The sequence below is a fragment of the Balaenoptera ricei genome, chromosome 12 (assembly GCF_028023285.1).
Source record: "Balaenoptera ricei isolate mBalRic1 chromosome 12, mBalRic1.hap2, whole genome shotgun sequence".
NCBI lineage: Eukaryota > Metazoa > Chordata > Mammalia > Artiodactyla > Balaenopteridae > Balaenoptera > Balaenoptera ricei.
In genome coordinates this window covers 72466959-72493074 of record NC_082650.1, presented here as the reverse complement: position 1 = coordinate 72493074, position 26116 = coordinate 72466959, and the positions used below count along the sequence as shown (strand labels likewise).

Here is a 26116-nt window from a genome sequence, read left to right as displayed (position 1 = left end):
CCAGTCAAATTATGAGGAAAACATCAGATGAATCCCAATGGAAGGATTTTCTGCAAAATGCCTGACAAGTATTCCTCAAAACTATCAAGGTTATCAAAACAAGGAAAGTCTGAGAAACTGTCATGCCCAAGAGGAGCCTCAGGAGACATGACTACTACAAGCAACGTGGTATCCTGGATGGGATCCTGGGACAGAAAGAGGACATTAGGTAAAGATAAAGGAAGTCGAATAAAGTGTGGATGGACTTTGATTAATAATAATGCATCAATATTGGCTCTTGGATTATGACACATGTACCATACAAATGTTAGATGTTAATAATAAGGGAACCTGGGTATGTGGTATATGGAAACTTTCTGTACTATCTTTATAATTTTTCCATAATTTAGAAGTATTCTTAAATAAAATATTTATTATAAAAAAGGGAAAAGCAAAAAAATTAACTTGGGAATATGGAGTTGTAGTTTTGGCATGCAGTTAATCAGGCTTAATGACTTTAAACAAATCACTCAGAATAATATTTCTTATGTGTCCTATGGAAAGACACAACAATATTAGATCTAAGCTCCTTTTTATTTCCTACCCGTGGGCATAAAAAGTCAAAATTCAAATCAATTAATTGCAAATAAAACAATTTGCTTTCTTTTACCTGTGTTAGTGTTAGCCGACCCCTCCTCTAAAAATTATAGAGATGGTGTGAGTTTCCTGGGAATCAGCATGGTGGCACGTACTGGGACTTGTGATAAGAATCAGGATATGGTGGTGATGATAATGATGGTGCTGTTTTAAGTGTTAATAACTACCTTGAGGTGATAAATTACTATGCATCAAACGTTGCCTAAAAGCTTTGAATAGTATCTCATTTATTCCTCCCAATGTCCCTGTGAGGTAAGTATTTATAATTCCCTTTTTTTTTAAAAAAAGAAAAAAGAAAAATTATTGTCAGATGTTAGGCAACTCACCCAAGATTCCACAGCTACGAAAGGATAAAGACAGCTTTCAAATTCAGGCCTGTCCAATAGTAAAATCCCTTCATATAATGACCACTGATTTCATACCTGCCATTTACCAACTCTGTGCCTTGCGAAAGCACATAATCTCTCTGGACCTCAATTTCTTCATAAAGTGAGGAATTTGGAAGAGATGATTTTGAAGATACCTTCCACTTCTAATATTTTTAATTTATCTTTATTCTGAGAAATTATCATTGAATCCCTCAGTATAGAACTTAAGGATTCCCCACTTTGGCACATTGGTCGATGGAGCTCACAAATAAAGATAATTAACCAAATGGGGGAAAATGATCAATTACATGAATTTGGACAACTGCCTACTACTCCAGTACAAAGCTTTGGTAGAACCCAGGAGGCCTAAGTGAAGCTTCTGAACTGAAGGCAAAAGAAAGCTTGGTATAAGCCCCTCGAACTTACTCCTCAGCTGCAGATAGATAAAGAGAGAGAATGGGATGCATTATGTACCTATCGTGACTACTGAAACGGGCCCCATGCACATCAGATAAGACACCTCTAGGGGCAGCAGTGAGTATAGTGGGCATAGAAGAAAGGGAGCTTTATCCAGACTCTTCCCTGTATTAAAAAAGGAGGATAGAAATACTGTCCTCTATGGGCTGAGGCAGAACACAAGAAGAAGATCATAAATATTTCCCCAGTTTCTCTACACTGCCCAAATATTTTTTTTTCCTGGCCAAGTATAGTATAAATCATGGGCATAGCTATCCTCTTAAAGAAGAGGGCAGCAGTTTATGAGGTGAGTCCTGGCCCGTATATGTGGTTCAATTCCATGGACTCCAGCTTTGCCCCTTATGTTCTAAGTCAGTGAGATGGGCAATTCAGCTGCTGTCCCAAAGCCTTTGAGGTGGGTCAGAGAGGACTTTTATGTTATCCTCCTGAACCCTGAACCCAAAATTCACCCTCTATGACACTTCTTTCAAATTACGCACTGTCAAAATACCCGGCAAAACTCTTCAGAGACATTGCAACAAGCTCAAATAACACAATGAATGAAATAATTCCCTAAAATGAAATACCCATTGCTATAAATCATCACCCAAAATGCCCCCCTCCACAATTTTGTATTTTGCAGATTCTTCCGTCTCCGATTTTATATTTTGCTCAGTATCAGACCAGGGCTCCCCCTCTCTGCAGCCTGGGGAAGCTGGAGGTGGGGTAACTAGTAGTGGGAAATTCTGTGTGATTGGTTAGGGTGCATATTTGGCTTTCTCTGGTTGGTCCTAAGTTGGAAGTGCAAACAAAAATTATTAATCAAGGCCTGACCATTTGGGGCAGATTATTTCGCTTCCTGGATTGTTACTAGAGATAACAGTCTGACTTCCTACAAGTCTGACTTATATTCGACTGACCTCCTAGCTGGATATTCCAGTAAATCCCCTACGAATGACAGCGTGTTCATAAGTCCAGTTTTGTTCTTAAGTCCAACAAAGTTAGCCTAGGTACCCAACTAACACAAGTGGCTGTACAGTACTGTACTGTAATAGGTTTATAATACTTTTCACACAAATAATACATAAAAAACAAACACAAACAATAAAGAAAACATTTTTAATCTTATTGTACAGTACCTTGAAAAGTACAATAGTACAGTACAATAGCCAACATCCAGGGGCTGGCATCGAGTGAACAGGCAAGAAGAGTTACTGAGTGGAGGAGGGAGAGGAGGTGGGAGATGGTAGAGCTGAAGGATCGTCAGCAATAGGAGATGGAGGGCAAGCTGCAGTTTCACTCACGCCTGACACTGATGGAACGCACGTTCGCATCTTTGAAAGTTCGCAACTTGAAGGTTCGTATGTAGGGGACTTAACGGTATAGATAAAGGGGTTGGGTTCCTGGGAAGGTTGCCACAGGCTGTGGGTCAGAGTTCCATTTCTGAGCATTGTCCCTTTGTATCCTCAGTCTCTCAGAAGTAAGGGAAGGCCAGGGAGAGAGGAGGAAATGCCATCTTTTGCTACCTCATACTCCCAGAGAAGGGGCAGTTTTTAAGGGCAGAAGTTTAAATGTGAGGAAAAGGGCATAGACAGGCAGTCCCCCTTGCCCACCAATCTTGAATATTCTAAAAAATTCCCCTTGAGAATTTGTCCCCAAAGCAGTCCAGAAAAATAATATACAAAAATAAACAACTGCAAACCAAGTTTGAATTAAAATGTGTGTCTAGCACAGAGGGGATTTCTAGGTGAAATAACTTTCTCTATGAAAACATTAATGACACATTATGCTGTAGTACCTGGTGATCAGGTGGGCAGTATGTGTATGAGTGTGCCTGACAAGAACGGGCAGGGGGGAGAGCAAAAGCAGAGAAAGCTCAAGATATGTGACTTGAACCATCAGAGCTGTGTATAATTCAGAGAGACCTGGGAAACGCCACTGTTAATTTCACCTTCGGAATAGACAATATTGGTTCAGATGAAAATCCATCAGCCATTCCAGTGATGCACAAGTGAGACCTCTTAGGCTGGCTACTTAATTTGTGCTTTTGATCATTCTGTTGATGGGCTGGCTTTAGCAGAGTGTGCCCTGGTTAATATTAATCACGATTGATTGTGCAGTCTGACCTAGGTCTCAGCAGACTGATAGCAGTGAAAATGGAAGGCATTTAGGAGACCAGTCAAAATATCTATGCTGCACTATGAAAAATGGAACCCCGAATACCCTGATATGCATTCTAATCTGCCTGGTTTACCTGGTGTTAATTGCTTTCTGGCCTTACCCTTAGAATGGACCTTTCTATTTTGTATCCTGTTCACTTGGAAGTCCAGTATTTTAACACTTTCCACAGTATGAAAGTGGATGCATTTGGGGGCTTTACTAAAGACAGCTCAATTAACCTTTGAGCAGTAGGTGTGACAATTCTGACTTTACATCTAACCATTTTCTTGAATTTCCTCCTCTATTGGGCCCTTGGTGGTGAGATCAGGAAATTATCATGAATGAGTCATTTATTTCCTAAATCAAATCAAACAATGGGAGTTTGTGCAAGAGGTTTTTAATTCTTTCTTTTTATAAGAGCCAATTCTTAAAGGAAAAATTCCTTTTTTTTATTTTGTTAATGTACCTGTCCAACATTTTGGCTATAGATCACCTTGCATATATTTTCCATTTACCTTGTATCTCTATAGACAACTCGGCTATAGATTGAAAAGAAAAAAAAGGAAGCAAGCAAAGTAGTCTAAGGGCCTTTGGACCACCCTGTTATGTAGACAGTCTGTTCCCTCACAGCATTTGGAAACTGCACGACTGCCCTTCCTTGTATTTAATGAGACCTGTGGGCAAACGTATGACTCGGTGGAAACTAAGAGGCAGAATTTAAATGTGCTCGATGACAGCTGGCTTACTTGTGCAAGCTGTTGCAAAAGAACTTTACTAATGGTTCAAGCAGATGGACAGAAGGAAGAAAGCTAAATGTTAGAATGTGTGAGAGGCCAAAGGTCAAGGTGAACGAGCCTGGTGATTTCCTGAGGTCTGTGGTTGTTTCGTGTTGCAGCTTAAATTGAGGGTTGTTTTTCATTGGATGCATTTTTCTAAACTTTAAGTAGGTTTATTAAACCAAAAAAAAAAAAAAAGTCTCAGCTCTTCATTTAGTTCCCAATTAAATTTTGGGTTTTAACTTCCAAGATAATATAGCACTTAATTGTACAGTATAGACATTTATAATACCTTTTTAGGGATAAGTTCAAAATGGTTTATTTAACAGAAAGTTTTTACAAAAGTTGATCCCTTAAGTTTTTTATCAATAACGCACATATACTATATCCTTTAGCCCCTATTTTTTTTTAACTTAAAAGTAATTTTTCTTCTGGGGCAGGGAAATTACAAAACAATTTAAATATATTGCATAAAGAATAACTACTATTTGGCTTTTTCTAGAAATCCTACTTTCCAGATATTTGCTGAGATTTAGGTTAAAAAATCCAATGTCATTTTTCTATTTCATATGATTTCGTAACTATTATGTTTTTCAGCTTTAATCAAGTTTTATTGAAGCCAAGACATTAACTAACCTTTAGTTTGACAATCAAGCCTTTTGAAGGAGGTCATAAAGTTCAAAGGAAGATGGTTTTTGTTCCAAAAACGAGATTATTTTGAAAGGTAAAATATATGTACCACTTATGGAAAGAAACAAAGTAAAGCTTTGTTGCTCAGGTACATTCCGTATTTATTTTCCTGGTTCAGAGAAAGGAGCAGGTCTCAGCAAGAAGTTGAGAAAGGTCCACAGGCGCCACTTCGGCAGCCCAGGTACTATGCTTTTCTTCCAAGAAGGATGTCATTGGCGCTGGCAGTGGCCTTGGGGTCAATTATTTATTTATTTAAAAATAAAATTTTTATTATATGAAACCCAAAATTTAAGGGTGTGTAAAATATGAACATGGCAATTAGACATATTGTTTATCACCTTGATTTCCAAACCCTTTCAGACTGAAATTCATTTGGGACTCATAAAAAATTGCCAGGACTGGCCATTAAAAAAATTACCTCAAATCACAATTAGCAGCTCTTTAGTTGCAGTTGGAATACATATGTGGAGGTGGTGTTTGTTTTGCCATTTCAGGAATAATTCAGTCTGATCAGGTGCATTTTAAAAATGAGGGCACAGGCAGAGGTGGAGGTAATTCAAAACCAAACACATTCAAAATTCAATGTAACATCCTTCCCTTAGGTAGTTGATTTCTCTTATATATTGGTTGCTGGCGATCTACTTGGGGAAATCTTTGAAGGTTATAATTCATTATTAAATGGGTTCTCTAGATGATGGGAGAGGCCCCGAAAGAAACATAGAAAAACAAACTATAACACCTACAGAAGGAAGAAATACAAATAAAGGAGGTACTTCTTTGTAACTGCTTCATATTTCCAATAAAAGACTTTTACTAGAAATTTTTTTTAAAGATTGTATTTAATAAGTGATATGCCTAAAGAGAAAAATGGCAGTTCCACTGATTTAATTAATTTCCCCAATGGCTTTAACCACTTTTATGACAAAAGGTACAGTCTTTGCTGACAGGATCTTGATTGAGGAGCTAAGGAATTAAAGGAAGAGGAAACACCAGTAAACTTGACTATATAAACAATTTATTTTTGAAAATAATTAAAAATATTTTTAGTGGATAATATAAATATTTGTTTTAAACAACTGTCTAGTCATTATGGGTAGATTTTTAACAATTTTTAGTTTGTTGCCTCTTAATGCTTTTTAAAAACATGTGCCCAGAAAATGTTCCTTTCCAACTCTATGTCACTGTGAGGAAAGACAGCCTGGCAGTGAAAGGAGCAGTCAGTCTGGCTCCTGACAGACGTGACCCCACTCACAGCTCGTTCAGTGGCTGGTTTTGTGACCTTGGGCAAATTCCTTAACTTCTCAGAGTCTTCATTTCCTTATTTATAAAGTGGGGATGATACCAGCCTTGCAGGGCTGTTGTGAGTTTTAGGTGAGATAATTCATGCAAAAACAGTAAAATCTGTCCAGCAAATATTAGTTTTCTTCCTCTTTAAATCACTCAAAGAAGCATTTATTCAGGCACTGTGCTAATGCTTTATTTGCATTTCTCTTGTTTATCTTAAAACAAAAACAAAACTGAAAACTCATGAGGAAGTTTCTCCAATCATCATAGTTCTGCACTGAGGAAATGGAAGCACTGAAATAGCTAGTAAGTGGCTTTAACCTGGGTCTGCTTGATTCTAAAGCCTGTGCTCTTAACCACTGAAAATGCTGTGGAATGAGACTGCTCTATGAACATGGAGAAGAAATAGAATAGTAATGATGTGGGGGATCAGGAGTAAGAGACTGGAAGGATTTAACATTTTTGTAGCTCTAATACAGGTATCTTGAACCCCGTTTGGAGATGACAATTAAAAAAAAATACTGTAAATGTTTGGCCATCATACATGGATACAAACAAAAGTTATCCAAAAAAGGGGGAGTGGGTAGGGCCCAAATGCACAGAATGTCTGTTGGTGAATTCTCTCTAATGAAGTTATTGTGATGTTGGCATGCTACCATTGTTAAGTATATTTATCTAGTCCACACTGTATTAGTCAGGCTAGGTTAGGTTATGGTGCAATAACAAATAGCACCCAAATCTCACTTGCTTAATACCACACAAGTTTTATTTTTCATTTGTGTAAAGTCTACTGCAAGTCTGATTGCCTTGTCAGGGCAATTGTCCTCCATGCGGTCACCCAGGAATCCAGTTATCTCAGTCTCAGGGCTCCATCACCTCCATCTGCTCTGTGATTGCTGCAGAGCGAGAGAAAATGCTGGAGCACTTTCCTGGACAATTCAACTCTGCCACTCCCAATTCATCTACCAGAACCAGGCATATGCCCTGCCTCACTGCAAAGGAAGAAGGGCTGTGCATTGTGAGTACCACTAATCTGTAACACATACTTAAGACTGTTGGTGTTTCAGACCGTGGCTTTTATGACTACTTTACTAAAATAATTTCTATAAACTAACACTCCTTCAGCTAGCAAAAAAGTGTCACTTTAATTTCAACCATTTCTGCATTAAAGTACTTAAAACAATTTTAAGTGGGTGATGTTCTCTGGAAGTGATTTTTGAAAAGTGAATATTCATTGATCTTTAATGAGCAGGGATGTTTGTAATGTTTGCTCTGTTTCAAGCATTGTAATGTGCTCTAACAGCAACAAACATGTACAACAAGCAAACAAACAAAAAACCCCAAAAGAACTGCTATTTTGCCATAGCGGATTGGTACGACTGGGTCTATTTTTAGAGATTATTCATTTATCCTTGGGCCACTGAGCAGCAGAACAAGTAGTAGGAGGGACCTGAGAGTTATGACAGCTCCAGGGCACACACGTCCTCAGGATCCTCCACAACGTGAACAATCAAAGCTCTGCTCGCACCCCCTCCCCCAGTCTGAACAATAATAGCAAGTTACTTACGTGTGGTAGCATAATCTTTTAAATAATTCCACTTGAAGCAAACAAACATTTCAGTAATCCAGAAAGCACAACCAACTCACGGTCACTATAAAAATGAGACATTTTTGGTCAGGAAACATACAGACGTCTGTTGGTCTGGATTTTTAAAACAATTGCTGGAGATTATTCTATTAGTTCTTGAGAAAGCAGAATTTACTTCTCTGTTATAAATATGGTGAAATTACAGGCACGGAAGAAACTGAAAACTTTCTAGCAGTTTATATCAATTGTTTTCCTTGGCGTCAGATTTTTGTTTTTAACAGGTAGAGTGTTGTATTATTAAAATAGTAAGTGGAGCAGAAAAAAGGTTATTTCAAAACCTGTCGGCCAAGCATTTATTGAGCACTCAATAGCTATGACCCCAAAATGTAAAACTAAGAAGTGAGTCAATTATGTTTGCAACCAACCAAGCCACAGGTCAGGTTTTTATTTTTGTCCTTTAATTTGTTGGCATCTAAGTCTGCACATCCCAAGATTTGTACTTCTGGTTTCATTTCCAGAATGTCTCCTCTTCACATACCTACGAGGTGTTCTAGGAAAAAAACAGTTCCAGCATCAGAAGATTTGGGAACCGTAATTTTCTAGTTCAGTTGACTGGGGGGTGGGGCTCTGAAATCAAGTATTTTCAAAAATGCTTCAAGCGTTTCACACACATACCGTCTCGAAAACCGTGAATACTTCAGGGAACTACAGGGCAGGCGGCTCTGGGGTCTAAGAGAGAGGTAAATATTTTACGACAACACTTTCTGACAGCTCTTTCACACAGGACTGCTTTTCGGCCGCCCTGCAATACGGCAGGTGGCACCCTATTGGAAGGCCTTCCAATTCTTACCTGCAGGAGGCGTGGTTTCAAGCTCCGCCGGCGTGGCCTCGGGTATGCGTCCTTGGCTCTCCCGTTTGGTAGCAGTCTGACCTGGGGCAACTTGTTAGTTGTCCGCTTCTCTTGCCTTGTCTGAGTAAGCGAATTCTGTCTGTTCAATAGCACTAGAGAGAACAGCGGTAAGAAAAGAGCCCGTTCAGTGCCTGGAATAGTCGTAGGTGCTCTGTTTCCGTCATACAGAGTAAGAGGCCGGAGGGCCTTTCTTAGCTTGTGTCCCTGCCGCCATTCTCCCGACCTCATTTACCACTGTCTCCTTCTCTCCGCTGTCCTGCCCCAGCCCTGCACCTGGACGAGGCTCTTCCCCCAGCTGCCTGCGGCTTCGTCCCCTACTTTTTGTTGAACTGCTCCTTTCACTCTCACTTTCATTCCCCTTTCTTGCACTTACCACCATCTATTATGCTATATATTTTATTTATTTAGCTTGCTTATTATTTCTCTCTCTACCACACTTTTTTTTGTTGTTTATTTTTTGGTTTGTTTTTAAAGTAAACCATCCAAGCAGTTTTTATTCATTAATTAAGCTTCATTAGAGATTTCCATTTTCCTCATCAGTTTGAATGTAGAGTATCAGGGGAGCCTTTTGCATGTCAAGATACAGGAAGCAGAGATCACCCCTGCACTGCTCCCTGCACTTAACCAGCTGGAAGTAAAAATCAGTTAAATGGAAATGATTATCATGTATATCTTCTCTCTTCCTTTTGAATGTACACAATAAAACAAGTGACAAACATGAAATTACAGTCACCAGAGAAACCCAAGATAGTTGTTATCCACTTTCATTGGCAAAAACAGCACAGAGGACATTGCGAATTGGGATGCCATCAAAGAGGAGGCTCATTTCCTTTATTACTCTCTTTTAAATTTAGGTTTTCAAAGCAACATCTAAAGGCATGATATCTGCACAGCCGGTAGCACCTCCAGGAGGGCAGAGGTATTTATTTGTTTTGTGATTATTTTCTAATTTCTAACCACACTAATAGCAGACCACAGGTGTTCAGTAAATGTTTATTGAATGAATTACTGTGAGCAATAGTAAGCCATCACTGGGCTATTTCTGGAACGGGGAGCATCATTAGACCAGATAAATCCTGGGCCAAGCCTGAGTCTTGCTTTGCTTTCAGATGGTCCTGGGTTTTGAACCTTTGGGTATCTTTGGGGTGGACAAGATCACCCCGTTGTTGTCCCTGCAAACACCTCCTAAGGGATCTTTAGAAGTGGGATGATCCTTGTTGGAGGCACCACTTCCTTCCATGTCTCTCTACCTGGAATCACCCCTCAAAGCCAAGGTGGTACTTGGTGTATATGAGGAAAGGAGAACCAGGCAACGTTTGACAGTGCAAATTCAGGGACATCCTAGGACATCTGTTGATGATGTTTGATGAGCCATGATATCTGATTGATAATCTTTTTTTTTTTTTTGAGAATTGAAATATCTTTTAATTTTATTTATTTATTTATTTATTTTTGGCTGTGTTGGGTCTTTGTTTCTGTGCGAGGGCGTTCTCTAGTTGCGGCAAGTGGGGGCCACTCTTCATCGTGGTGCGCGGGCCTCTCACTATCGCGGCCTCTCTTGTTGCGGAGCACAGGCTCCAGACGCGCAGGCTCAGTAGTTGTGGCTCACGGGCCTAGTCGCTCCACGGCATGTGGGATCTTCCCAGACCAGGGCTCGAACCTGTGTGCCCTGCATTGGCAGGCAGATTCTCAACCACTGCGCCACCAGGGAAGCCCCTGATTGATAATCTTGATGCACACCTCTCACTAGTAAAATTTCTGTTGTTCTCCCCAAGATTCACCCTAGTGAGCTTTCCCAGCCTCCCTGGGCCCCTGTCTCCCCTCATACCCTGTCTGTGCTACAGACACAGACACATGCACACGACTTCCTTGACCTCTACTGTGCCCAGAGAAAGGCTCTTCCTCTGAAGAAGGGGATAATCAGACAGAGAACTACCCCTATCTTCGCACCACCCTCACTCCCACCACTAAAAAAAAATCCCAAAAACCAAAAAAAACAAAACTGTTTCCAAATATAGTTAAAAGAAAGCTGGGAATTATCGTTTATGATAGAAACAGAAATATTGTGAAAAAAAAGTGTCAGTTTTACCAGATGCTTCTGGATTTGGCTGCCTAATCCATTTGCTCTCTCAACAGCTGCAAGCCCTTTGTCAGCCCCTCCTCTCCCCCACGTGCTGTCTGTATCAGTTGGAACCCAATTGGTGCCTGCAGCAGGCACTAAACTCAAGGCAAATAAAATAGCAGGGGTGAATCGAACAAGACCAGTAAAAGTAACCTTCCCCGATGCCTCTAAATTATAGTATGGCAATGACAGTCCTAAACACTCAGAAAGCGGAGTCAATGATTTGGAGGGTAATTTGTTTTCAATTGGAGAGTCCAAGTATAGTCCTGAAAAAGGCAGAAAACATTATTTATGGAAGGTGTATTGCTACAGATTGTGCCATGCAAAATTAGATTGATTGTATTTTGTTTAATCCTCACACCTGTGAGCATTGGCGCCCAATGCTCCCAGAAACTGAGGCTCAGAGAAGTTAACCAAGTTACCCAAAGTCACATATCTGATAAGTGGAAAATTCTAGATCTGTGCCTAGGTCTGGTTGATTATGAAGTCTGCAGTCCCACTGGTATATCATACTGTTCTGCTGCTCGCCTGGCCTAAGACCTGAGGCACCTAACAAACATGCTTGCCGGTGCCAGGATCCCTCATTCTCTTGAATATTTCCAAGCACCCTGAATTTATGACATCTGAGTCAGTGCCGTCCTCGAAAGTAGCCATTACAGAAGTTTATACCTGTAAGAGAGTCTGGCATTTGCAAACACTGTATCTTGAGAATTTTCAGATCCCCAAATTCAGAGGGCATCGTGGTGTAAACTTTTCTCCACAATTGCCACCAAGTTGTACTGAAATGGACTTCCGGGAGGTCAGTGAGGCGCAGTCACTGGTTGTGTGATAGGATCCTGCAAGCTGGCCAGAAACATTCAAACCCAAGCCGAGGAATAACTGCACATTATTACATCACGAATGTTTAGAGTTGATAATGAGGAAATGTTATTAATAAGTCCAACAGCCCATGGCACTGCACCAGAACTCAATCAGGGCTTCTCTTTAGTACCACTCTTGGAGTTAATACATTTGCCTTCTTTTTTTTTTTTTTTCACACACACACACTGTATTTTATTTTTACAAGAGATGAATAGACTGACACCAAGCATTGTACATGGATGACCACAACAAAAGCAACAATGATTGCAATTACCAAACATGAAACACACTCATACTATGTCATAATATTGACATTCAGTCCAGTAATCCTCCACTGTAACAGCTCCTTTACTTTGCAGTGAAAATTGATTTGTATATTCTTTGCCTCTGAGTCCTTGTGGGATTTTTTTTTTTTTAGTTCAGACAGAAAGTCACAAAAATTATACTCATCCTCATCAGTTCACTCAGTCCCATGTAATTAATTTTTTTTATCTTGATCTTTTGTTAGCACTTTTATGAGTTCATCAGTTTTTCATTAGAGTTCTGAAAATGCTTATTCATTCAGTTCAGCAGTACAGTCAGTTACCAGAAACCTGTACTTGTCAGTCTTTTCCATGAATTTCTTGAAGATGAAACCCTTTTATAGGAACATATTTGCAAAAGCATCAGAGTATACCCAGAACTGTCTGTAAATGACAAAAGACTTAAAAATGACCACAGTTAAAGATTTGATGAAAGTTCATAATAATGCAGTTGACAAGAAAATTAGTTATTTCTGAGATATACATTTTAAAGTAATAACTAGGATTATGGCTTATAACATTATACCAGAACATATAAGATTTTTAGAAATTTCATGTAATGTCTAAAACATTTATATTAATATATTTCCATACAAATAACCCAATGAAAGTTTAGTATTAGTTGTTTTGTTTGTTTTTTTTTTATACTGCAGGTTCTTATTAGTCATCAATTTTATACACATCAGTGTATACATGTCAATCCCAATCGCCCAATTCAGCACACCACCATCCCCACCCCACCGCAGTTTTCCCCCCTTGGTGTCCATATGTCCGTTCTCTACATCTGTGTCTCAACTTCTGCCCTGCAAACCAGCTCATCTGTACCATTTTTCTAGGTTCCACATACATGCGTTAATATACGATATTTGTTTTTCTCTTTCTGACTTACTTCACTCTGTATGACAGTCTCTAGATCCATCCATGTCTCAACAAATGACTCAGTTTCGTTCCTTTTTATGGCTGAGTAATATTCCATTGTATATATGTACCACATCTTCTTTATCCATTCGTCTGTTGATGGGCATTTAGGTTGCTTCCATGACCTGGCTATTGTAAATAGTGCTGCAATGAACATTCGGGTGCATGTGTCTTTTTGAATTACGGTTTTCTCTGGGTATATGCCCAGTAGTGGGATTGCTGGGTCATATGGTAATTCTATTTTTAGTTTTTTAAGGAACCTCCATATTGTTCTCCATAGTGGCTGTATCAATTTACATTCCCACCAACAGTGCAAGAGGGTTCCCTTTTCTCCACACCCTCTCCAGCATTTGTTGTTTGTAGATTTTCTGATGATGCCCATTCTAACTGGTGTGAGGTGATACCTCATTGTAGTTTTGATTTGCATTTCTCTAATAATTAGTGATGTTGAGCATCTTTTCATGTGCTTCGTGGCCATCTGTATGTCTTCTTTGGAGAAATGTCTATTTAGGTCTTCTGCCCATTTTTGGATTGGGGTGTTTGTTTCTTTAATATTGAGCTGAATGAGCTGTTTATATATTTTGGAGATTAATCTTTTGTCCGTTGATTCGTTTGCAAATATTTTCTCCCATTCTGAGGGTTGTCTTTTCGTCTTGTTTATGGTTTCCTTTGCTGTGCAGAAGCTTTGAAGTTTCATTAGGTCCCATTTGTTTATTTTTGTTTTTATTTCCATTACTCTAGGAGGTGGATCAAAAAAGATCTTGCTGTGATTTATGTCAAAGAGTGTTCTTCCTATGTTTTCCTCTCTGAGATTTATAGTGTCCAGTCTTACATTTAGGTCTCTAATCCATTTTGAGTTTATTTTTGTGTATGGTGTTAGGGAGTGTTCTAATTTCATTCTTTTACATGTAGCTGTCCAGTTTTCCCAGCACCACTTATTGAAGAGACTGTCTTTTCTCCATTGTATATCTTTGCCTCCTTTGTCATAGATTAGTACATTTGCCTTCTTATCCGTGGAGTTCACATCCACAGATAGAAAGGGCAGACTGTCCTATGCCATTTTATATAAGGGACTTGAGCATCTGTGAATTTTGGTATCTGCGGGGAACCCTGGGACCAATCCCCCTCGGATACTGAGGGAAGACTGTAGAGCAGGGGTCCCCAGTCCCTGGGCTGTGGACCAATACCGGCCTGTTGGGAACCAGGCTGCACAGCAGGAGGTGAGCAGTGGGCAAGCAAGCGAAGCTTCATCTGCAGCTCCCCATTCCCCCATCGCTGGCATTACTGCCTGAACCGCCCACTTACCCCCGTCTGTGGAAAAATTGTCTTGCACGAAACCGGTCTCTGGTGCCAAAAAGGTCGGGGATCGCTGCTGTAGAGCATGGTGGTTAAAAGCAAGGGCTTTGGAGATATTGAGTTTCCAGGCTGGAATCCTTGACTCTGCCACTTACTAGCTGTGTGGGCTTGGGCTTTTTTTTTTTCCCTCTCTGTGCTTCAGTTTCCATCACTTTAAAATGGTGATGGTGTGACCTGTATCATGGGATTAGTGTGAGCATGCTATAAAATCATAGGTGTCATCAATAAAAATTTTTTTAAATAAAAATGAAAAAAAATCATGGGTGTCAAATGCTTACAACAGAGTCTGGCACATAGTGAGAATGCAAGTGTTAGCTATTTGTATTACATATTGCAATGCAACGTTTCCTAACAAGTTTTATTTATTTACGGCCCCATTGAATTCTAGCCCTCAGTTTAATTACTCACTCTAATCACGAGAACTGAGGCTGGACAGCTTCATCCATTTTCAGATTTCAAATTTACACTCCAAAGAAGAGGCAGGGGAAAATGGGAAAGAAGGTGGCTTAGATTCTGACATCAACAACTGAATGGATGCAGAGACTCCCACATGACTGTTTTTAAACGGGCAACACTCAACGTGCACGTGTAGGTTCTGCAATGTTGGTTTCAAAAGCAGTTCTATTACTTTATAGTCATACCTCGTAAAGGGTGATATCTTTGACTTATTTCATGAGATTTCCAACTCCGTTTGAAATTTCATGAGCATATTGGGATCTGTCCAAGATGTCATGTGCTGTTCTGAATTAAACACAAACTCCAAATTGTTTGAAGGTCACTCCATCTGTAATTGCTATCGAAGACTCCAGGAGTTGAATCTAGCCCTTACATTTGATACCAGCTGAAAGAGACCAGTAATCTTTGACCAGTCATCCTTTTTCTAAGTGTCTTACACTCAACAGGGTTTACAGTTCTGAGAAGCTGTTTTACATTTCCTCCACTGATAGTTTACTTTCACACACAAGTGGAAGAATCAGGCAGAGACAAAGGGGTTATGTTTTTTCATACGGAGGTGTGTCTTGGTTTCATGTTTCCATAGCAATTTTATTAATAACTGAAGTTTCATAAAACCTTATGCAAAAGTTTACAATTCTATAGAATCCTTAAGAGTATTCTTTTACTCATGTAGACAAATAGTTGGGTTAAAATGTCAGATATTTTGCAATTAAAAAATTCACGGGCACAACTGATTTTTTTCTTATTCTGAAAGTCTCTCTGGCCTGCAAAAGGGGACCTAGAATACAGACGTGACAAATTATTGCAATGTTTTAGCTCTTTGGTTACACTACGCAAAACTGTAAAAGAGGAAATATGCTTTCGGCATTTCCTGGTTTCCTGTTTTAATTCCCTTCTTGGCTTCTCTTCCTCTGCCCCTTGTATTGTAAACTTCCCTTCTCTCTCTCCTTGTCCTTGACAAGGTCTACCTGTGTTTTGCTTCCCAGAAGGTAAGAGAATGTCATCCTGGCATTCCCCACAGTGCCTAAAACAGCACACTCAAGGGTGTGCGATGATTATTTCTCCAATGAAATGTAAACTCTTTCTCAATGGCACCAGCAACCAACATGAGCCCAGTGTGTTAGGTCTTTAGGGTGGTGGTGGGGTGGTTCAGGGGCTCCACAGACTCCTACTTTAGAAGTATTTTCTTTTGAACTGAGAATTATTAAAGGCAAAATGCCTAACAAGGAGAGGTGGATTCTGTTAGCAGAACCTCGGGCCTAGGGGAGGGCCAGGGAGGAGAAAGCACTTAGGTCCGGATGCAGGAGTCCTCTCCTGAATTTTCTCAGTCATTCCATGACTGTGTGGTGTAGACATGAGCATGTTTGTGCATGAGACAGAGGGGATGGGGAAGTGTGTAAATACATCTTTTACTGACAAACTATTTCTGTTTCTGGGAACTTACAAAAGACTTACGTACTTCTAGGAATTCTATTTTATTTGCTGAAACAATAACTGTGAGTCCAAAAATTAGCTTCCTACATAATTTGAGCAAGAAAAAAATATTGAAAGAACCTAGTTTTTGTTTGGAGGCTATGGAATTTGGGGCTCTATGAAAAATGCTGTTATAGTCCTTTTTTCTGTTTGTTTTCAGATAGAATTATAACCATGAGAGAATATTAATTCCATTGAATTTTTCCTAATATTATTTCATATGAGGAATATGACTGTGCTTTTCATGTATTACAGAAAGTCAAGGCAGATGTGTTCTAACGTATTGGTCAAATCTGACTGTTAAATTTCAGTGTACTTCTTTTCACATGACTGGTAAGAAAGGTCAGCCCCAGAAGGAATAAGACCTTATCTCAAAATGGTATTTTAGGCTTATTTATTGATTGATTGATTGATTGATTGATGTGGACCATTTTTAAAGTCTTTATTGAATTTGTTACACCATTGCTGCTGCTTCATGTTTTGTTTTTTTGGCCCTGAGGCATGTGGGATCTTAGCTCCCTGATCAGGGATTGAACCTGCACCCCCTGCATTGGAAGGCGAAGTCTTAACCGCTGGACCGCCAGGGAAGTCCCTAGGCTTTATTTAGACAGAAGGTTTTCCAAAGTAACACTATTAAGAGAATGATTTCATTCTGCTTCTCTTTAAATAATGAAACTACAAAAAGTGTCCACATCATGGTTTATCATATGCTTCCATTAGAGCCTTATTTTCTTGTCAGTGTTTTTACTTGGAGCCTAATCTTTTGATGGTATAGAGACTTCAATCAGAGACAGTGTCTTTCGTTTTCCCGCTTTAACATGATACGCACATTTCTCGCTCTAAAGTGATTGCCAGGAAAATGCTTAACTCCTCTAAATCAGCCATTTCAAGTGCCAGGGCAGATTTCACCGTGGCAGCTCAGCCACGGTGGAAGTTCAGCTCGCAAGGCATTTGAAGGAGGTGCTTTGTGTTTAAAAATGAAAACTGTAAAACTCCTGGCGTTTCACAGTTTTTGACTCTAAGTTGGTTGTTTTCCTTTAATAGTAGAAGAGTTAAAGCTGTTAAAAGTCTGCTGTTCGAGCCTGTAATGGTGGCCTCCCATCTCTCCTTTTTCTGGAAATGAAAGAATGTTGAAAGGGTTTCTGTTTTATAATGTAAGAGGTGGCCACGCCTTTACAACTCAATGTACTCGTCCAGTGGAATTCTTCTAAACCTCAGACCTGGCCAGCAGGTTTCTCCCAGACGATTTTCATTTTCATAACATTCACATCCAATAAACTGCACAAAACATAGAGTGAGAGAAAAAAGGGGGACAGGAAATGGCTCTGTTGCACGGTTATTACATCCTATTGCCTGTGGGTTGCTCGTTATGAGTTTTAACTATGTAAATATGACGTATATGACATCAGAATTTAATCTTAAAGCTTCTATGTGGGAGACAGAGTGTGACTTTATTGCTAGGGCTAAAATCAACTGGGTGTTGACGGGTCTCAAAAGTCACTGAGTAAAGCTTAAAAAGGAAAAGCTCAGACTGATAAGCTGTTCTTTGATTGACAGCTTCAGGCTTGACTGCCACTATTGAAAACAGTTGGGTCAAAGTTTGTGCTGTGGGGAGAAAAGTGTCATTTCATAAGAAACTATACCGGGAAATATGGGAAGATTTATAAGCTGAGAGAGCACAAACCCAAAGAAAAACAGGTGTGAGGTTTAGAGTATCTGGAAACTGGGAGAAAGGACACTGTCTATGAATTATTTAATTAATATTGCAAAAGGACTTGAGGCAGAAGAATGCCGACTCAAGAAGAAAAAGAAAACATTGCTGTCTACTAGCTTTGGCTTTCAACAAATCATTTGTCAACAGCTTGTGGTGAAACAGTCTAGTCGCTGGGGGGAGGATAAAAATGCACAGACAAATGATTACGATAGAAAATAAATGCAGGAGGAAAAGGAATATGGTCCTTTTTTTCATCTATCTAGTGGAGTAGAAACAATTCTGGCACTGTAAAATCCATCGTGGAAACAGTAAAATAAATGCATTCTGAAGTAGCCATCATTGGTCGATTGAAATGTTATGATTGTTATACATGCCATTTCTTATCAAATATTACCCATAAGGAAGTATTCAATTCCTGTCGTGGCAATTATCCTACTATGGGCATCATAAACTTTTATGGCTTTTTATGGAATGTCACTTGGCTAACGATTTTTTCCTTCCAATATTGCATCATCACATTCAGTTGGAAAACATAGTCTAATGTGGCAAAGTGTTAGAGAAATTTAATACTCTAGGGCTAAATGAAACTGCTATGGTTCATCTCCTGGATAAGAACGACAATTTATGAATGCAATATTCATTTCCTGAGGTGAGCACAAGCAAAAACTTCATCTGAAACTTAAAACCTAGCTGTTCAGCCTCTGGTAGTTTCCTCATTTAACTCATTGATGTCATATATTAAGGCCACTGGTAAGATCACATCTGGGAAGCGCTCACTTTTTCAACCTCCCTAATTACTTTTACAGGGAACTCCTGGCATGATTGCATTGGCTGAGACCAGACCACAGAGATCATCTTTCACTTTTAATATATTGTTAAAAATATAATAATAATCTATTTGTTTTTCTCTTGATCATAAAAACTGATTAATAGTTCGGCATTTTAATTCACAGAAGCATGCATTCAGAGCTAAGGTTCTAGAACAAATCACGTGTTATATGGAGAAATCATGAGATTATAAACTTAGCATATGTACGTCTCTAAGACTAAGGAATCCAAAGACGGTTCCACAGTCATTTTTGCAGAGAAAGAAAAAGAACAATTGCCAAGAACCATAAGTTTTTTCCTTCCAAAACCTAAAGGTCTGCACTATATATTTAAGTATATTAAACCTAATACATTTAACTTACAGGGAAACCCATTTGAGTGTTATCTGTGGGTATCAGGGAATAGTAGAGGTTACCACTAGAGGACGATATTTTGAGTTTGTAATCCAATTTCATTTAAAAAAAGTTTGCTCCTTTTTAAATATAGAAATTCTAGGCCACAGGGTGAAGTGTTCAGATACACCTATGAGAAGTTGATTGTTTCTCCATCTGAGACTTCTAGAGAATCAGGAGCAAGTTTGGCACAAAGCAAGAGTTTGCAGAACTGTCAATCACTATGAACATCCATAACTAGAGAGAAATGAGACAGTGACAGAGAGAAACACACTGCAAGTTTTTATACAAAAAACTCCCTTACCTTCCATAAAGTCATTTCTTCTGACCATCAAGCCAAACCAAGTAGAAGAGAAAGATGCTGTGATACTGTTAATATGCAGCATTCAGAGTTTGGCTTTGTGGGAAAGGTGCTCAGGGTGAGATATTTACTAAGGATAAAATGAGCCCATTTGGGGGCATGAAAAGAAAGGGTAATAATAATAATAAGCCATTTTTAGATGACAGCTAAAAAAAACAAGGTGTGAGTCAGGCTGTATGGCATAAAATTAGAACCCAAACCTGTCATATGCTTTCACGAAGTGAGGACCACATGGATGCAGCATCAGAGGATAAAGTTGAAAGCACAAGAGAAAGAGGAAAGAAACCCAACCTGCAATGGACTGAAGACTGGTGTCCCCCCATTTCAAAATTCATATGTTGAAATATTAATCCCAACGTGATGGCATTTGGAGGTGAGGCCTTTGGGAGGTAATTAGGTCATGAGAGTGGAGCCCTTGCGAATTGGATAAGTGCCCTTATAAGAAGTGGCCAAAGAGGTAGCTCACTTTCTTTCTGCCGTGTGAAGATACAAAAAGAAGTCGGCAGTCTGGCACCCTGATCTTGAACTTCCAGCTTCCAGAGCTGTGAGAAATAAATTTCTGTTGTTTATAACCCAATCCAGCCTATGGTGCTTTGTTATAACAGTCAGAAAAGAGGAGAAGCCATCTACAATCCTTGGGATGAAGTGCACCCCTCAGTTATTCTCCCATCTTCTGACACGCTAATGCTGTGCTTGAAGTTCCTTGCAATTCCTCATAAGTCTATTTCAACTCATCTTAAAAAATGCTCAGTCCTACACTGTTGGTGGGAATGTAAATTGGTGCAGCCACTAGAGAGAACAGTATGGAGGTTCCTTAAAAAACTAAAAATAGAGCTACCATATGATCCTGTATTCCCACTCCTGGGCATGTATCCAGAGAAAACTCTAACTCGAAAAGATACATGCACCCCAATGTTTATAGCAGCACTATTTACAATAATCAAGACATGGAAACTAAATGTCCATCGACAGATGAATGTATAAAGAAGATGTGGTACATATATACAATGGAATATTACTCAGCAATAACAAGAATGAAATAGTGCCATTTGCAGCAACATGGATAGACCTAGAGATTATCATATTAAGTGAAGTAAGTCAGACAGAGAAAGACAAATACCATATGATATCACTTATATGTGGAATCTAAAAAAAGAATGATTAAAGGAACTTATTTACAAAACAGAAATAGACTCACAGACATAGAAAACTAACTTATGCTTACAAAAGGGGATAGCGGGGCAGGAGTGTAGGGAGGAGAGATAAATTAAGAGGTTGGGATTAACATATACACACTACTATATATAAAATAAACAGCAAGGTCCTACTGTATAGCACAGGGAACTATATTCAGTATTTTTTAATAACCTGTAATGGAAAAGAATTTGAAGAAGTATGTATATATATATATATATATATATATATATATATATATATATATATATATAACTGAATCACTTTGCTGTATATCTGAAACTAACACAACATTGTAAATCAACTATACTCGAATTTTAAAAATGGTTAAAAATGCTCAGAATTTACTCATTTATCAGACCTACAAAGAAGAGAAGAACACCTTTCTCAAGAAGACAGTCATGGTGTAATGTTTCAGCTTAGCTGGAATTTGTTTCAGGAGAATGAACCCATATTATCTTTGCTTCAGGTGCTGACAGCCTCCTCATCCCTGCATACTACAGGTAAACTTGATCTCTGGGCCAAGAATATATGTTCCAGGGAGATGCTTGACATGTATGACTGTCTTTCCACTTGCTAGACTGTAACTCCGAGGGGAGATGTAGAGCAGGCAGGGAGGAGGTGTGGGAAATTAATTGGGTCCTAATGAAGGTCTCACAGACAACAGCGGGTACTTTACATACTTGCATTGTTTCACTCCCTGCACCCTAAGTATGCTAACCTTCCTTTCACAGGTGACAGAATAGGTGCAGGTCTCACAGAGTTTATAAGACTCCAGATTTGTGCCTCTTCCACTACTGCGTTCTGCCGTGAGCGCCCATGGGATTTTTCTTCTAAAATATTCTCAAGACTCTTTCCTTGAAATGTTTGGTGTTCAACTAATAAAGGTTTTAAAAGTTAAAATTAAAGCCCTTTTTTTCTAGCAGATGATCGGGGGGACAGCTCTTCTGCTGGAATAAAGAGTGGCCAGCATATGGTAGAGCAAGAGCCAATGAAAAGATTCAGATGAACATAGAGCTTGTGGGGGAAATAAGGCAGGTAGTGATATATACCCCACAACCAGTTAGAAGAGTGGCTTCTCAGTAAATTAGAGCAGAAATTCTGAGTCTGCTGGGCCTGCAGATCCAATCATGTGCCAAGGATGTGGCCTGTGACGTGGCTGTAATGGTAGGCACACAGCTGGGTGAAATTCCAGGGCTTTCCCTACTTATGGGCAAGGGCCATATATGGTTATGCTCCTTCCCACACCCTAGAATCAAGGATGCTTCTTGTCTCCCAGGAACCCTTGGTCTCTTTGGCTGAAGGTGTGACTTCTGAAAAAGAGACCACCAGATGATAAAGTAAGGAGATATAGGCACAGATAACCCAAAGCAGCCCCATCAGTCCTGGTGATGGACAAGGTAACAGATGCTAAAGCCAGGTGACCGTTAACACAATGGGTGCTAACTAGAAATCCATTGTGTGACTTGCTGGTTCCCAGAACCTTTGGGAAAGAGAATGGTGGTGTAGGTGAGAGAATGGGGTGAAATCATGGAGGTGCAAAAAAAAAAAAAAATAGAATTTATTGGAAAGATTATACTTTTAATGAAGTTGAAGTAGAGGGTTAATGAGGGAATATGGCAACAGAATTTTCATCATTACAGTAAAACAAAGGCATAATAAAGTACCCAAGAGATGTTTTGCTCAACGTTGTCCAACATGACAGAAACAGAGCCCCTCTCTTCTAGGATTTTATAGATCCTGAACATGATCATAATTTTGAGTGTGTGTGAGGGGGTGTTGCTAAAGTGCACAAAGGGCTTTACATGTGCCATCTTATTTAATCCTCACACAACCTGATGTTTATTTTTTATTATTTCTATTATTTTCTCTATTTTATCCCTTTGGAAACTCAGACTTGGAGAGTCAGGAACTTCCCAGGGTAAAAGCTAATGTTTAAGAGCCAGGATGGGAACCCATCTGTTGGATTCCAGAGACTATAGTCATTACCAGTAGGTGGCGCTGCTTCTCACTTGGCTGTCCGTGGGTAAATGTATCCGGGCCTCACTTCTACACGCTGCACTGTAGCTGTCAGAGGTGACTGCACTTTTTAAATTAAGATTTTAATAGACAGTAAAAATATTTTTTAATCATTATTCACTGAAAATTGACCCTAAGCTTGACACGGGGCTAGGTATTTTGGTTTCATTAAAGATGTAAGCATTCATCAGATGTTTCCATATAAGTGTGTTGGCTGTTGGGTGTCCTAGTGTGAAATACAAAGTCTATGATATTTAAACATAATTATAGAATCAAAACATGTGCGCGTTATTATTGTACTATTTTTTAAAACAGAGCAATTGGTTTTTGGAATTGAAGTTTGTACAGAACATTATTTTACTCAATTGTGATTTAAGCTTCATTGCTGCAGTCAAGATCCTGGACTTCAGTCATGGGGTAGCTACTAAAATCAGATGCTTTCAGGTGTGTGTGTGTGTGTGTCTGTGTGTGTGTGTTGGTGATGGGGGTGTCACATAATTGAGAAGAATATTGGAGAGACTGGCTCAGGTGGGGAAGCAGAATGAAACACCAAATCAAAGACAAGATGTCAATTGTGTATTGTATTGTGTAAATCAGAGAGGCGCCAGATGATATGGCAGTGGTTTTAGTTGTAAAATGTGGTTTAGTTGTATGGAAAGGAAATATTTTAGGAATAAAGAGGAAAATTGACCGCTTAGAGAAGAAGAAAAAGATAATCTTAAAAGTGTGTGTTTTAAATAATCGGGAAGGTAATTACAAAATCAAATATTCAGTGAAACTATTAAAAGGGGTTATTTCCACAATACATGTTGAATCTCATAGGATTTGCCAAAAATTGAATACTAAATTTTTCTTGAATATGCCGTATGTATGACCTATCAAAAATGTTCGACAGTTATTCATATTTTTTTCTTTAAGGCTTACAGCGAATTAAACCTTAAGCTTCAGTGAAAACTAATACATTGATAGGGGGGATCCTTCATAGCCTTAATGTTTATTCTTTTAGCTTAAAGTCTCTGCCTGGAGAAAATTCATTTTCCTTTTTGGTTTGATTGAGAGAATGTAATAAACCCCCCTCCCCAATTTACAATAAGATCAAAAATGGCATTTTATTTGCCCATCTGGAGATCACCAAATGCGTAAAGTTTGTCCGTGTGGAGGCCATCTGTTGTGAATGGAGACACACATGGAAACTTAATCCTCGAACTTCTTTTTCAACTTTCTCTTTTGCTTGCCTGAGTAGAAGGCAATTCAGACCAGTCACTTGCCATACAAACTGTAGTCCAGGACAGGTCACTGCCTTTTAATGTCACAAACACTTTCATTCGCCCAACTGCAAACATCTCTCTGCAAAGATCTAAAGAGTGAAAAAATCTTGGCACTGCCTTTTCCAACATCATGACACAAATTGAAGGTCAGAGTCAGAGCTCTCCATAATGGGCTGTTGCTTGGGCTGTACTCAGAAGGAGGGAAGAGTCTTGGGGAATCATATCCAGTTCCTTTTCTTTGAAGGTATCCATGGTCTCTCTAAGCAATTCTGTATGTCCTGAACATGGAGTAAACACTTCCTGCCTCATTTTTTTTTTTTACTTTACATTCTCTCATGTTCGCATTTCAACTTGGAGAAAATCCTTTGTGCTAAAAATCATTTCAAAACAATGTTACTTATGGGGCAGGACGAATGAGTCACAAAGGATTGGACTTTCCAAAGATACTTTGGATGTAGACGATATTTTGAAGAATTGTACTCTTTTTATCATACTTAGCTTAGCTGCAGTCTCATGTTGTAAATACCACAGGTCAGTGTGTTCACTGGACTGGCTTGAGGCTAAGACCCAGTGCACAGCTGGGAGCACAGAAGCCACAGTCCTTGTCAGGAAGCTGTCTGCATCACACTGCCTTGGCGCCTTTTCATCGACTTTAGCACCTGACTTGTTTGCCGTTAAAGTCAACAAAATTTTGCTCCTTAAAAAATCATTTAAAAACCTCTGCTTTGGATTCTACATGATCTTCTTCTTCAATCCTTCTTACTTTCCTTTATGTTTCTGTTTGTGATGATCCATCCTCTTACAGCCTTAGCCCAACTGCTAGTTATCTCTCCCACTGGTTATCTCTCTTTCTGGTTCTTTCATTCCCTGAAGTGTAAACGTGATTTCATTTTGTGTACTGTTCTAAAAAAAAAAAAAAAAAAGAAAAAAGTAGTAGTAATAGCAAAGCAATTTCTTCTTTACTATTTTAAAAGAAAGTTGTACTCTTGGTAATAGCAAAAAAATTGAAAACAACTTAAATGTTGAACCATAGGGAATTAGATTAATGGATTATGTTGTATACACATTATTAAATCTGGAGCAAACATTAAGAATTATTTTAGAAGGATACTTAGCAATTTGGAAAATGGTCACAATAAGTTAAAGGGGAAGAGTGGGTTAGAAAATAGTATGTGAGGTACCACTACATTTTTGTGATAAGAAATTCACATCTTTATATAGAGAAAAAGACTAAGTACATACATCAAAATGTTAATGGTGGTTATCTCTGAGTGATGGAATTATAGATGGTTTTATTTTCTTCTTTAAGCTCTTTCTGTATTTTTCAAATATTCTACAATGAAGTTATTTTATTTTAGTAGCCAGAAAAGATACCACTTTAGAAAAGGAGCAAAAATACTTAAGAAGTGGTGCTTATCTTTTTTATTCCAAAATATTTATCTAAATACAAACATAAAGACTGGGTAGCTAGGATGGTTTAGAACCTCTAAACCAAGGAGCTGATGGGAATTCCATATTACGGGTAGCAAATGAGTCAAACATTCCGAGTTCTAGGACCCTTTCTTGTGTTTGAGACCAGCAGATGATTTGACGATATGCAAGTCCATTTAAGTTTCAACATTTCTAGAAACAATAGCATGTGCTATATTTCCTCCTTTCTCTGTAGGACACCAGACAGCATTTTTCATCAGAGATCATGTTCAAGATCATTAGCCTCTCTGTCAAAATTCTTCAGCAGAGCCCATCTCCTTCCATTTCTTCGACGTCCCACTTTAGTCCTTTCCTCGTTCAGCAACGCTTCTATTGGTTTATCTCCTGTCAGCCTCAGAACCTGCACCCAACCCATGTCACATGCCATCTTTCTTGTCCTTTAAGAATATATTCAGACATTTCATGGCTGTTTCCACTGTTCTTCAGCTATTAGATGTTAGTGTAGCAGTTCACCCTGCTTCTAGCCCAGCTGGCATGGGAAATGGATAAAAAA

At 39.0% G+C, this 26116-nt stretch overlaps 2 long non-coding RNA genes across 2 annotated transcripts in view; one reads left to right on the top strand and one right to left on the bottom strand.

Moving 5' to 3' along the window:
- Nucleotides 1-7177: 7177 nt before the first annotated feature.
- LOC132375814 (uncharacterized) lies at nt 7178-8685 on the bottom strand. Its single transcript, XR_009506117.1, has 3 exons — nt 8634-8685; nt 7938-8022; nt 7178-7266 (listed from the first exon to the last, which is right to left on the bottom strand). It is a non-coding gene; the product is annotated as an uncharacterized LOC132375814 (long non-coding RNA).
- A 192-nt stretch (nt 8686-8877) lies between these two features.
- The window catches only part of LOC132376403 (uncharacterized), a 29171-nt gene continuing 11932 nt past the window's right edge, over nt 8878-26116 (top strand). The window contains exons 1-2 of the long non-coding RNA XR_009506290.1: nt 8878-8932; nt 9723-9787. This is a non-coding gene — a long non-coding RNA (uncharacterized LOC132376403). The remainder of the gene's footprint in view (nt 8933-9722; nt 9788-26116) is intronic.